Here is a 14,165-nt window from a genome sequence, read left to right on the forward strand (position 1 = left end):
ATAGTGCTGGAGGATTTTTCAGCAATTGTTTAGCTCTGCAGATCTACTGCAAACTGGTGGTGCTTGTGGAATGTCAGTTCATCAAGATGGTTTGCTACAGATGTCTGGTGGGTTGACCTTGTACTGCAACCAAATGCCCACCCAGCTGCTCACTCACTCCTAGTCAACAGGACAAGGTGAGAAAGTAGGATGAAAAAGTATGTAGGCTGAGATAAAGACCAGATCATTTACCAATTACCATCATGGGAAAAACAGATTCACTTTGGGAAATACTAATTTATTGCCAATTAAAGTAGATTCAGATGGTGAGAAATACAGGAAATTAAAATGCAGAGAGTGATGGGGGGGATAGTCAGTCTGATAGAACAGGCGTTCACATTTAGTTACACAGTTCAGGAATATCCTGGTGCTTGGAAATAATAGCTCCTCTCTGCTGCTCCCTCCTCACTTCTCCCTGCTCCTGTGTGGGTTTTTTATGGGCTGCAGATTCCTTCAGGGCATCTCCACCTGCTCCACTGTGGGGTACTCTGAGGGCTGCAGAGGAACACCTGCTCTGGTGCCTGGAGCACCTTCTTCTCTCCTCTCCTTTCTGACCTTTGTGATTACAGGGCTGTTTCTAACACTTTTTACCTCACATCTCACCGCCTTTGTGGCGTTTTGCCCTTTCTTAAGCACACTCAGACAGAGGCGCTACTGGTTTGGCTGAGGGGCGCAGGCGCGCTCCGCTCTGAGGCGGGTGCGGAACCGGCTGGAACCGGCTGTGCCCGGTGCGGGGCAGCCCCAGCCTCCCCTCACAGGGGCTGCAGCCCCTCGCTGCCCCTGCCTCACTACAGGCACTTGGCACAAGATGTCTGACAACTTGTCCCAGAGGTGAATGACTTGAGGCTGCCCAGAAGTGTTTGGTGCAGGGGAAGGGCACCACCCTGAGACCTGCCTCAGCCCATGGCTGCGATGGGTGGCTGACTCGTGGTCAGTCTCATGAGGGAGCCTCGCTGCTCATGCAAATGTTGCAGGCTATTTGGGGTTTAGCAACCTATTCCCTGTTGCATTGTGATAGTTGGGGAAGCTCCAGCTCTTGAGCACTGAAAGGAAAGTCCTCCTTGATCAAAGGCCTGTTTCTTTGTCAAGGAAAGCTCGTGATGCTGGCGTCCTGCATCGTCTTGTTTATGGCTTTGTTGCCCTGGCTGCCATGGGTATGCATCTTGGTTGTGGCCTTGTTATTCTGGGAGACTCTGACCATCTAATCCATCACTAGTCTTAGCTGCTTGCTGCCGATTTGGATCGTAGGAAGAAAATGTGTGACTAAGCTGCTGCAGAATAATGGGTGCTGGGGGCTTGGGGAAGGATGGATTTGGCCTGTGACAAGAATTAGGGGACTAAGGCCTGGAAAGGCTAAGGCTCTGTGAGCAGATGCTGAGACAGCCTTGTAAAAATCTATAGTGACTGAGGGCATTTACCATGAGCACAGGAGCCAATTCTAGTGACTTCTGGAGTTGTGGCTACGGTATGTATTTTTTTAATACTTTATGAAGTTTCTTAATGAAAACATAAGGAATGTTTTATGAAAGCATTTTGGAATAATATTTCTCAAATATTCTTATGAAACCATAAACATTGTTGTTACATATGAAAATTATATTTTCAAGTATTGTTAGCTATTTTCTGCAACTTTTTTCTGCGTGAAAAGCTTGTCTGTGCATTGACTAGTCTTTTCACTTCAAATTTTTAATATTTCATTTATATTGTAACAAAATATTATTGAAGTTACAAAGATAACAGGGATGTAATCTCGTGAGTTCTTAATGGACACTTTTCATAAACTTTATGAAATATTTCAGAAAAAATAGCTTGCTTGTTTGTGTTGTCTTAACTAGAATTTTAATGGATATTGAGTATTTTTCCTTTTCAATGTTTCCACAGAATATCAGGAATGGTTAATGAAATGTCAAGGATGATATTACGGAATGATCTGCAAATATTTTTTAATGAATTTCCATGTTTTGTTTTGTATTTGATAACTTCAGCCCCATTTTGGGAAGTCTGATTTTTGTGCAACTTGTATGAAATATTGGTACCTTCTCACAAGTACAGATATGTACATATATGTATATGTACCTACACAAGTGCACTAAAGTTATTAGTGTCTGTTCTTTAGTCTTATTGAATGGAATTACTACAACTTTTGTGAATGCTTTGGGGTAAAAGTGCAAATGTTTGAGTCAAATCACTAAAAATGATGGAAGTCAGAAATTAGTACAGGCATTCATTTCTAGTTACACAGTTTGGGAATAGCCTGGTGCTTGGAAAAAAAGTTGCATTTATGTTTTGGTCTTGAAGTTACTGCATAACTGGCTTTCAGCTTGGTCTTCTGCAGAGAATCTAGGACAGCTGTGGCAGTACCAACGCATGGCTCAAGACACCAGAGATGCTTTGAGCAGTGCCAGGGGCTCAGGCTTGCAGGAGTTAGAAACTTGCTGGGCTGGCCACTTCCAGTATTGGTGTGCTGCAGCATGCTGCTCTTGGAGAAGTAGAATCACTCTGCCTAGACCATGGTCTCAAGCCAAGTGGCCTTTTTGTTCACATGTTCCTTATTACTGTTATTTTCCACTGAGTCCTGGCTCACAGTAAAGCTCTCTGCAGTGAGCTGTTGAGTAGTCAGGCTGATTGCTGTGTGGCTGTGGTGGGGTCCTGCTGAGTCACTTGACTGCCTTCTTGGCAGGTCTAAGGATTCTCCCTTGCTGAGCTGTCTGGCCCTTAGACTTTGGGGCCATCTTCAGCCTCATTTCTTCCCTCCCCACCTCAGCTTCCCGTGCAGATCCCTGCACAATTTTTGAAGCTCTGGAAGGCAAAACATTGCATCATTCAATACAGGGTCTGCAAGAGAACTGAAAACAGCAGATGGTTGTTATGCTTTCGAATTTCCATCATAGATTAAAAAAAAAATCTTGTATTTAAACTACTATTCTTACGGACTTTTCCCAGTGTTGAAACTGGAGACTTTGTTTTCTAGTATCTCTTTTCTATCAATTTGTATTTGAAATTAAATTTACCCCTTGTGTCTTCATATGGTGTGCCTGCATGTGCTTGTGCGTGGCTGTTCAGGGAAGTCTGGCACTGAGATGGGTAGCAGGGATGTGAGGGGGCTTGTTAAATGGGAGAACAAGGGTGGGAAGGGCTCAGTATGCATTAACAGAGTTGATAATAGTGTAGGTACCTATTCTGAAGGATTTATTATCTTTTTTTTTTTTTGTGCCCTGGAAGCTGGAAGAATGTTTGTTTAACTGTCAAAAAAGAGCACAAAAATAAATAGATTTGCAGTAATTTGCCAGACTAGTTCCCCTGAGGTGCAGAAAAAGCATAGCTGTCTAGTCTAGAGCAAATGGCAGGGCAGTTCTGCCTTGTAATGTTACCACCATTATAAAACTCCATTTCTTAAATTTCTGTTTTATGTCTTTGGCAAATATGGTAAAATATAGTTCTGCAAGAAATGCTTTGAACAGGAGGGGGTAAGTGTTCTTGGCCCCTTGTTCCTGCCATGCTGATACCTCTCTGCTTTTGTGAATTCTCATGTGAATGCAAATCACTGCTATATTATGTTCTTCCAAAGGTCTCTCCTGCCTGTTAATGTATAGTGCAACCCGAAATATTGTGTTAAAATGCTATGAAATACACTTGTTAAAATGCTAGGATGAAGTGCTGTGGCCTGTGCTTCATAATGTGGTAGGGTGCAGTGCTATGAAATGCCCCCACCCCAATGTGCAGTGGAACCTGTCTCAACAAAGTGCACTCAACACAATGTTTCCCAGACTTCAGGCTGCCTCTGGCTCTTGTGTGTAGCAGAACTGGAGTAGCAGTTGAGAACTTCCTCCCCATCCCGCATCAGTTTGGGAGTCTGTATCCTCATTGACTTACGTGCTGTGCCTCTCAGTTGTGAGAGGATTCTGTCCGTGCGCTGTAATATTGACAAGTAGCTTCATTGTTGCCAGAAGTCTGTCTTGTTTTGATTTGTTTTTGGCTGTCTTGCAAGTGTCCTTCGGTTCAGATGTGTCCTGATCTGCAGGACCTCCTTTTTGTGACCCCTTTCAACCACTCCATTAGTAGTAGCTTGGTATGTGTCCTTCTCTTGATATTTTTCTGACAGGCTTTTCTTTTTAATCCCACAGGGTAAGGAAGGCCAAGTTTCAGCCTGACTCCAACTGAACACGAGTGCTGCAGCGTTGAGATGATGACTGTGAGTATGAACAATTGCAAATGGATTTCTCCCACCTGTGTCAACATGGCTATGGAGTGGCAGCCAGCCTAGAGGTACATACACACTGAAGTTAGTTGTAGTAGTATGCAGAGCACTATATGGTGGTAAATGTGGGTCTAAACCGTCATAGCTGATAGTCTATGGTAATTTTATAAGCAGAGAATTTAGTATACTCTGAGAGCAGTTTGAGAGACTGTACTGTGGTACATGGTCTGCCTGAAGAATTGTCCACATATAATTCAATAAGAATTACACTGAGATTTATGCAGACTCTTACACCACCACTCCGCCAACACCTGCCCCCCTAACCCCCCTGCCTTTGACCTTAGTAAGCTCTTTGAATCATAGCGAAGTCAGCTGTGATGCTAGAAAGTGACCCTTGGTTTTATGTGTTTCTACAATTGGGCACAGCATGCAGAATGTGTACTACACAATTTGTAGAAGAGATGTCACTTTGTTTCTTTTTGATGTATGCGGTTGTCATTGAAGTACTTTCAAGGACTGTGTTGGTGCTTGCATGTGCTGTCAAGGAGGAAGGGCATGCTGGTTTCTGCTGTTTCTCTCAGAGAGGATATTATGCTTGTTTAGATTGTTTGTACAAGAAGGAGGAAGCATTTTGTAAGGAGACACTGCCTGTGAAATGTTTTCCTCTTTAAAAATCTCTTCTATGGAACCTTTATGTAGGAGCCTGATTTCTGTGGAAAGTTGTGAAGAAACAAGTCCCTTGTATAGAGAATTTCCTTTTTCTAAACTAAAAAAAAAAAAAAGAAACATTACTGGCTCAAGTTAGTTTAGACAAAACCCGGTAACAATAGCTTATCCACTTGTCTATTGCAGAATCAGTGGGTAGCTGCTTTCGGCTGTGGGTAGGCTGTTTTCAAGGCCATAGTAATATCATAAGCCAGAGGATTTGTGCTGCTCTGATGGTGTGACTACTGACTTCTTAGCTGTTCATTTTCAACAACAGGGAATTTTTGTCACTAAAATAATTTCATGAAAAATAAACACAAATAACTTTCCTGTTTTCAGCACCCATTGTTGTTCTCAATGCTCATTCAGCATTTTTGCTGACATTTCCCATAACCTGCAAACACGTTTGCTAGGTAGGTTGTTTCTGTGACTCCAAGGATAAGCTTTTCTAGCACTGTAAAATCATGCCTTTTAATTAACAGGATACAAATACCTGAATAAAATAGCATTCTATTCTGTATGATAATAAATCTTTGAACAACTTGGAAAGTCTCACTGAAAGTTTTACGGTGTTTTCTCACATATTGAATAGGTCAAAAAGAAACGGGAAGCAAATGGAAAGCCAGAGTGTGGCTGTATTTTTAGTTACTGATGTCAAGAGGTCTCTCAATAGCTTGTCCACTAATAGCCTTTCTCTAAATGTGAAAGTGTGTGTCATCTATTCAGTGTAGCAATGACTGCCTATTGAGAATAGCACTGAAACACCGTGTCTCATTTTGCTGTGAATGATGGGGAAAAAAGATTTTTATTATGAGGGTTGTTATTTAATGGAGAATAAAGCTGTTTAACTAAAAATGCTTTCTTCATTAATATTCATAAAATAATTTGATGTACCATTTGCCAACCAGTCCCAGCTTCTGTAAATCTTTTAACACCATGGTCACTACAGAATAGATCTTATAACAGGTAACTTTTAGACTGCTGTTTGTGCAGGAACTGAGTGCCTGACTCAGCTGTTTTTTTCATTAAGTATGATTGGTCAGGTAAGTAGTATAGGATTGGACTTGTAAATGTGGTTACTAATTTTCAGTGCTTCAGTATTTGAAACTTTTGCTTTTCACAGTGGTGTGATTGTGTGTTGTCCTGTCCTCCCCCACCCCAAACCCCCCATGCTACCTAGGTAGTTCTACATGCAATCTAGCTAGTTCTGATAGGTGAATATCCATCATTTTGATGAAATGTAGTAAAGATTTATTGTTTGGCAAAACCCCATAAATGTATTTTGCAATGTCATCGTTTGAAACTATGGCTGGATAAGTGGTGTAATTTTCTCTGCATTCATGGTGAGGGTAGCATGCTTGTATGGCAATGTCTTGGTAGCAGAGGGGGCTACAGGGGTGGCTGCTGTGAGAAGATGCTAGAAGCTTTCCCCATGTGCCATGGAGCCAACGTAAGCTGGCTCCAAGACGGACTCGCCACTGGCCAAGGCTGAGCCAATCTGCAACGGTGGTAGTACCTCTGTGATAGCATATTAAGGATAAAAAAAAATATAAATCTGCGCAACACAATTGCAGCAGAAGAAAGGAGTGAGACCATGTGAGAGTAACCAAGGTCAGTGAAGCAGGAGGGTGAGGAGGTGCTCCAGGTGCTGGAGCAGAGACTACTCTGCAGCCTTTGGTGATGACCATGGTGAGGCAGGCTATGTCCCTGCAGCCTGTGGAGGTTAATAGTGGAGCAGATCCCCACCTGCAGCCTGTGGATGACCCCACACCAGTGCAGGTGGTTGTCGGAAGAAGCCTGTGACCTGTGGGAAGCCTGTGCTGAAATGGTTTTGCTGGTAGGACTTGTAGACCCATGGGGGACCCATGCTTGAGCATTCTGTTCTTGAAGGACTGCATCCCATGGAAGATACCGATGTTGGAGCAGTTTGTGAAGAACTGCAGCCTGTGGGAAGGACTCGCATTGGAGAAGTTAGTGGAGAACTGTCTCCCATGGGAAGGACCCCATGCTGGAGCAGTGGAAGAGTTTGAGGAGGAAGGGGTGGCACAAATAATGTGTGATGAACTGACTGTAACCTCTATTTCCCGTTCCCTTGCACTGCTTAGGGGGAGGAGGTAGAACAATTGGGAATTGAGTCTGTGAAGAAGGGAGGGGTGGGGGGAAGGCGTTTTTCTCATTTGAATGGTAACAAATTAAACTAATTTCCCCATGTCCAGTCTGTTTTGCCAGTGACTGTAATTGTTGAGTGATCTCCCTGTCCTTATCTCAACCTATGAGCCTCTTGTTATATTTATCTCTCTCCTGTCCAGTTGAGGAGGGGAGTGATAGAGTGGTTTTGGTGGGCACCTGGCATTCAGCCAGGGTCAAATCATCACAGTAAGGAACAGAAATGGTATTTCTAAAAGTGTCTTAATTTTATGTCCTATCTCAAACTTCACATTGTGCTAGCAATACTCATGCATGCTTGAAAGCTCTGTAAAATTCAGGGAGTGTTCCTGTTTTCACAAGTGGTGTGATCCAGCATGTGCCTGTCATACTGTACTGTACCAAATGAAAATTAGGAATACACTAATCTTTAAAGAGAACTGAATATTGCTTTTCTTTTAGTTTTCATTGAAACCTACACTATTATGTGACTCCTGAGAAGGGCAGTTTTGGGGCTGGTGGGGGAAAAGTGGTGTTTAAAGCTGTTTTTTCCTATGGCAGTTTGGTAGCTTGATATGCTAGCAGGCTAAATTGCTTTGCAAATCATGTGGGTCCTGTGAGCTGTAAATTAAGAAATCCCGGTCCAAACTATCTCTGATACTTGTTCATCTAAAATGCTCAGTCTCCCATGTAAAGGGATTCTATCGCCTCTGTAACACCAGTTTTCCAATGCTTCACTCTTCCTGCAAGGTGAAATATTTTTCTTTCTTAAAATTGAACTAATTCTTTTTTTTGCATTAAATGAAGTCACTTGTTACCTGTTTGGTGTTAGCTGATTCCAAAACAGTTGTTGCTAATCTGGTCAGATACTACCTGAAGTTAAAAATGCTTTAGCAGACAATCATTCTTTTACTGTGGCATTATTTAGTTGAGCTGGTTTCCTTGATTATGGCAGCTGGCAGATATTTCATAATCATCAACAGTTGCAGGATATGGAGACCCATATGTTTCTTACTAAGAATTTAACCTACAGAATTCTTAAAATTCTTGTACCTGTGCTTCAGTTTTGACTTTAGTTCAGTTTCTTCCGCTGCTTAGATCAGTCTCAGATTGTCAAATCTAATCTGCCCTATGGTGTAGATCTTTCCTGTGAAATCTGAAGTGGATTGTAAAACTGATTATTGCACATTTGGTAATGGCAGCTTTCTGTATGGTTCAGAGTCCTTTTATTTATAGCTTTGTACCAAAAAGCAGAAAAATAGTGATAAATATATTACCAGAGACTCTTCCCCAAGTTCCAGGGCATGCTGCACTCAGTGGCTAGTGTAACATACTATGCAAAAATAACTTTATGTGCCTGAGATTACTTTGATTGTCCAAAATGATGCTACATGCCTGTATTCAGACAACTAAATCCTGTTTTCACTGTCTGAAGTCAGGAAAGCTTTGTAGTTAGATGGTAGGATTGGTGATTTGAGTATTGTATAATGGGGCCCTGTAAATAAATAGGGAGCAGTAGCTGGTAAACACTAGGATGATAAGTTAGAGCAGCTTAAATAGATTTCGTGTTGTAATAGTCTTTAAAACTGTGACAAGTAGTGTTAGACAAAGATTCACCCCTTGCTTAATGAGAATTGTGATTTCTGCATTGAGAATTTTTATTCTGTTTCTTCTGCTTTCCTAAGACTTCTTGAAAACTTTGTCATAAAGCATCTGTTAGTAACAGCTATTCAGGTAGTTGACACAAGCAGTCCCTAAACTACAATTTATGTAGTTTATGCTGTTTCAGAAAGTTGTTTAGAAACAAAACCCATTGATGCAGTTCTGTTTCCATTACTTTCCACTGGTGTGAAGGTGAGGAGTTTAACAGAACTCTTAACCTTTTTGGCATTAATGATGGTGTAAAGCTGAGTTGTACTACCGTAAGTATTGTTATGCTGTAGCATCGTATGTATGTATGTAGCAATGCAACACTGGCCAAGTATGGTACAGTACTGCCTTGGGTGAAAAGCAAAGGGCAAGTCTAAAAATAGCAATCAAAATCCTGCATGCACTTTCTTTACTGCAGAAACTGATGGTGAATTCCCACTGGCCGCAGTTGTTGGGTCATCATTCTGATAATCTTAAATGTACGTAGCTATTCCTGAAAACGTGGATGCATGTTCACCTCAAGGAATAATGTGCTGAAATCTATCCTGCGTACATACAGTGCTATCTACAACAGACACAAACTGCTCTGTACATTAAATATTGCTGGTATTGATCCATACACTTGTGTTGCGTGTTATGGGGTTTAAAATGTGTTTAAGTGTTACCCCACTACAGCTACTTGTCCGCTCAAGGTACAAAGGTTCATTTATGTTGTCTTTCAGCGGGTTCGTACACTGAAGCAAATAAGCCCAAGAAGCTGGGCACATTTTTCACTTAAACATCTATATTTAGGCAAGAAAAGCTGAACTATATGTACAAATGGCATCTAATGTACCTGTTCTGTAAAACGCTGTACTTCTCATATAGTTTGTTACTGCTGTGTAAACATTTTATTAAATGTTATTCAGTGGACAGTGATTTTAGTCAGCATTTTGGAAGTAGGGGAGGATATAGGATCCATCATAAAATCATATTTTTTTAATTGTTTTCTATATATTATATAGACCTAAACACTGTCTGCACACTTATGTGAAAAGGCTGTATTTAGTCACCTAGCTGCATTTTGAGTTCTCATTTTTCTTGTTGGATAGCAAGGCAGAGTTTATGAATCTAGCCCTGAGGAATATAAGTTATTTCTGCTTGCCTTGTGAGGTTGCTAAGACCTTTTTATGAAGCAGGCCTGACTTTGTAGTTTTTATTCTTTTTTTCTATTTTCTTCTATTTCTTTTTTCTTTTGTAACATAACAGTAAGGCATTTGAGAAAACTGTTTCTGCCTGAGGATAGATCAAAAATCCTATGTAGAGATTTAGTCATTATCCATCTCTAGGGGTTTGTAGATGAATTTCTGCAGGAATCTGTGTGCCTAATTCCTATGAAATTTTACAGAACTTGCCTGCTTGTGTCCAAGTTGCATTTAGATCTTCAGCCAGAGAAAAATCACTGTGCTTGTGTTGAGTTCAGTGAAGCTATGTAGATTTCTACCAAGTAAGGATTAAATTTAGGCAGTCTAACCTTTTCAATAGCTTTAGTATTTTTTAAGAAAATTCCTACTGGATATTAGTTCTTGTAATCACTTGGCAGTCTCAATGTTTTTTTTTGGCTGAAACTTGCTCTCTCGTGTGCTTATCAGAAGCTTCAGATTTGTCCTCACTCAAGCTACTGCTTTCCTGGATTGGTGACACATGCAATCCTGAAGGACTAAGAAGAGCAAGCTTCACTTCTGAGCCTTCTGTGCTGCACCTTAAAGGGCTTGCTGGGTTGGTGACACCACTGTCCCTGAGCATGTGGACTCTTGCCATGCCCAGAAGTGCAAATCAGGGTAGTGCCTGTGCTGAACATTGTGTGGCTGCAAGTTGTATGCTCCCATATTGTTTAAATACCACGAGATTTGAGTTTAACAGGTTCCAGGAAACATCCCTTTTGCAACTGCTAATATGGAAATACAATCTAGTACATGCATTTTCTTTTAACTTAAGGTTGCTGTACACCTGGTTTTCCTGTCATATGACTGCTTTTTCTACCTTGGTAGATTTTTAAGATGGCATAGCTTTGCTTAGAGTTTCTAGATATCTGGGGCCCTAACAGTTTGGATACTTCCAGGATATACACAGTGGTTATGTTGGGATTTTCAAAACAGCAGCAGTCCTCAAGTGCTACTGCACTTGATGTGGTGTGGTATGCTGTGCTTGATAGCTACGTGCAGGAGGCCAGATGCAGGTCTCCTGTAAATGCACCTTGCTTAAGAACTGTCCAAGGCAGAGTGTCTGTCGGATACTTCAGAGCAGGAATTTACTGCACATAGAAAAAGCAGAGGAATTGATACTGTGAATCTGAGCAGTGTAGAGCACTGCCAGTTTGGAATCCTCTAAAATTTCCTTGCAGTTCTAGCTATGCGAGTTTATAACCTGAACAGTTATCTTTTCTTGGCCTCTAGTCATTACTAAGCCATTTTGTTAGAAATGTGTCCTTTAAATGCTGCTTATTTTTTCATGGTGATCACCTTATTTGTGCTTTCCTAATTCTATGCAATGTAATCAATGTTAAAAATACAAGTGAGATTTTCAAGTTGGCAACCTAGAAAAGGGGCTTGAACGGGTGGAGAGTTGACTTTTTAGAGTAGCTTCTTGAATGGGTTATGCTGTCTGTTCAAATGTAGCTTTGTGTGTATAAGCTTCTTAATATGGTCTAATGTCCCAGAACTGTATCTTAAAGCCTCACATCCTTGGTTTTTAATATGGCTGAAACATCTGTTAAAGGGTCATAGCAAACTTTTGCTACGACATTTTGTTATGGAAATAGATCTGTCTTTCAGGAACAAATTAATGGTACTATCTCTGGAATAAAGTATTTATTTTCTTGATTTAGATGCTTTTTTTATATAGAGTCTGGTCTCTACTTGTCCATCATGTGTGTCTTTAAACTCTTAATTACATTGACCTTTTGCTGGGCAGAGGCTAAATGGATTGCAGCCACTGTAAACCCTTCTGTACTGTTATGAGCTGTTTTCATTATGTTCATAAAGCCATCAGATTATATAGTGCTTTTTTCTATGCAGTGCACATCCTGTCATTTCAGCAGAGCACTGTTACAATTCCTATTGAAGTATTATTAAATCTTGAAGTGCTACTGTTCTAGTCGGAGTTGCTTTCTGTGTATAAGTTAGTCCTCATTTATAGCATCCTTACCAGGTGCTTTTGCTGCTGAGTGGTTAATTACTTTCATGTGACAGGAAAAATGGCTGCCCTTGTAACTGGGGTTAGTGACTGCCAGTTCTTGTGTATAAGCTAAAGTTCATGATTAAGTTCCTCATGTTTCTATTTCATATATTCCTAAATCAATGTTGCTGTTGACAGCTCTCATTGCTTCAAAGGATTGTTCACCTTAAACCTGCTTTAGAAGTTTATTTACTGTGTACCAGCCTACCAATTTTTTTTCTTCCTCCTGATCTTATTTTGTTCAGGGTATGAGTTTAAAGTATTTCAGAGTTGTAGGACACTTCTCAAAGGGTTTACTTGTTTGCTACAAATCCTGTTAAGAGGTGTGTCTGACAGACTTATTTTTATGGAAGAGTTTTGAAGTCTAGGCTCACAACTAGTTACTGTGGGGGCACAGAATACAATGGAACAGCTCAAACCTTTAGTGTGTGCCATGAAATTATTCCTTTGGTAATGGATTTTTTAAAATCAATTGGGAGACAAAATTTCATTGCTGTAAAAGAAATTTAAGTTTTATTTTGGAATCTGAACAAAACAGAAACCTCAGTATCTTTGAAAGAATGGGATTTCTGGAAATGCTTGTTTTGGAAAAATGTATGATCAGGTTATGATTGCCAGCCGCTAAGTTTGGTTTGCACTCTGTTGTAGTAGATTGAGGCTTTGACTTCAGATGTGTTTAACCTTGAGCATCATTGATATCTGAAGTAGGGAAGCTTTCTTAAATTGTGGCATAATGTCAACAGGACTCAGATATGCAGAAGGTGCAGAATTCTGTAGGCTGTGCTCAAGTGACTGCTGGAGCTTTGCTGAGATGCCTCGGGGCTAGAAGGTAGAACAGGAACCTGGCCTCAGCAGGACTGTATCAAGCGTTCAGCAGCAGTGAAGGATTACAGCCTTTGTCCCTGCCTATGGACCAGGGCTGCTCTATTGCTCTGTTGCCAGTGGTCATATACTCTGTGCCTGCCGGAATACAGCTTTAGAGTGATGGCCTTGACCAGTCTCACAGTTGGATAGATCAAATGTCTTGGAAGCTGTAGGCTTCTGTATAAGAAGAGATTTCCATACGCTGCCCCAGGTGTTCCACACACCACTTTCCATCTACACAATGTCTGAACCCATGCGTTGTATCAGGGAACCCTGAGGTCCCCTTGTGGGTGTCAGGCAGACTGAGGAAGGTCAGCACCTTGTTAACTAAAAACCAAAGTGCGTTGCACTGGTGGTCATGTAGGGATTGTGGTACCTTGAATTTTGAACTTCATACTTCAACAAGCCCATTCAAAGAATGTCAATGATGTATTTCCCTGTGAGAGCACGTATGGAGTGAAGAACTTTGTGTCCTTCTCCTGGCTGTGATCTAGGATCCAGAGTCAATACCTCTGGCACATGGAGGAGGCTGGTTGTCCCTGGACCATATGATTCCTATTTTACTCTCTTCCTCCTTAGTATTACTTTCCTTTTCTCTTTTGGATAGTATTGTGTCTAATTCCTTCAGAGGCCTGTTCATATAGATGTGGAGATAAACTATCTCTTCAGCATCTAATTTCTTGACTAAATAGTATTAATCACTTAATTTCTGTGGCTAGGACTGTGTCCAGGATGTGTGACACATTTGTTGCAGGGGTCTCATGTGCTCTGTTAACAGAGTGCATAAAACTAGCTTAACCCTGCAATTTCAACAATACCAATACTTGTGGAGCTCAGAAAATAAGGTCTCCCTAGACCTGTTGAGGCATTTCAAAGATAATTTAATGTCCTTTCATATCTTCTTTTGACCTCTGTATTTGAAGTATATACATAAGCCTGTACTGGGTTTGTATTTCACTATGCTGTTGTATATTAAAATACATCTGTATAGCTTTACAATAACATTTTCTACTAGCAACTTTAAAACATACTTGAATTGGATTGTACAGTTAGTTACAGTTAACTGGATGCAATTACAGAATCGGATTATACCAACCTTGCCCAACACTGGCTGAAGATGATGGGACATATGCAGTGATACTCTAAGTGATGAGTTTTGTAAGCTCTGTTTACGATGATGAACAAAAATATCTGCTTTTTACAATAAACTGGTACCTTTTTTTTTCAGAAAATGTTGTCCTTGTTGGCTATCAAGTTAAGCTGGAGTTGAAAGGAAGCCATTAGGTTTGTGTTCCTAACTTCCCATCTGGTTTCTTTCAATAAAAAGGAAATCAACAACACAGGTGAT

General features: G+C 40.8%; 1 long non-coding RNA gene across 1 annotated transcript in view; it reads left to right on the forward strand.

The window, feature by feature from the left end:
* The window catches only part of LOC130156698 (uncharacterized), a 334,368-nt gene that overhangs the window by 29,171 nt on the left and 291,032 nt on the right, over positions 1–14,165 (forward strand). Inside the window, exon 2 of the long non-coding RNA XR_008824566.1 lies at positions 4,164–4,305. This is a non-coding gene — a long non-coding RNA (uncharacterized LOC130156698). The remainder of the gene's footprint in view (positions 1–4,163; positions 4,306–14,165) is intronic.

This window comes from Falco biarmicus, chromosome 11 (assembly GCF_023638135.1).
Source record: "Falco biarmicus isolate bFalBia1 chromosome 11, bFalBia1.pri, whole genome shotgun sequence".
NCBI classification, from domain to species: domain Eukaryota; kingdom Metazoa; phylum Chordata; class Aves; order Falconiformes; family Falconidae; genus Falco; species Falco biarmicus.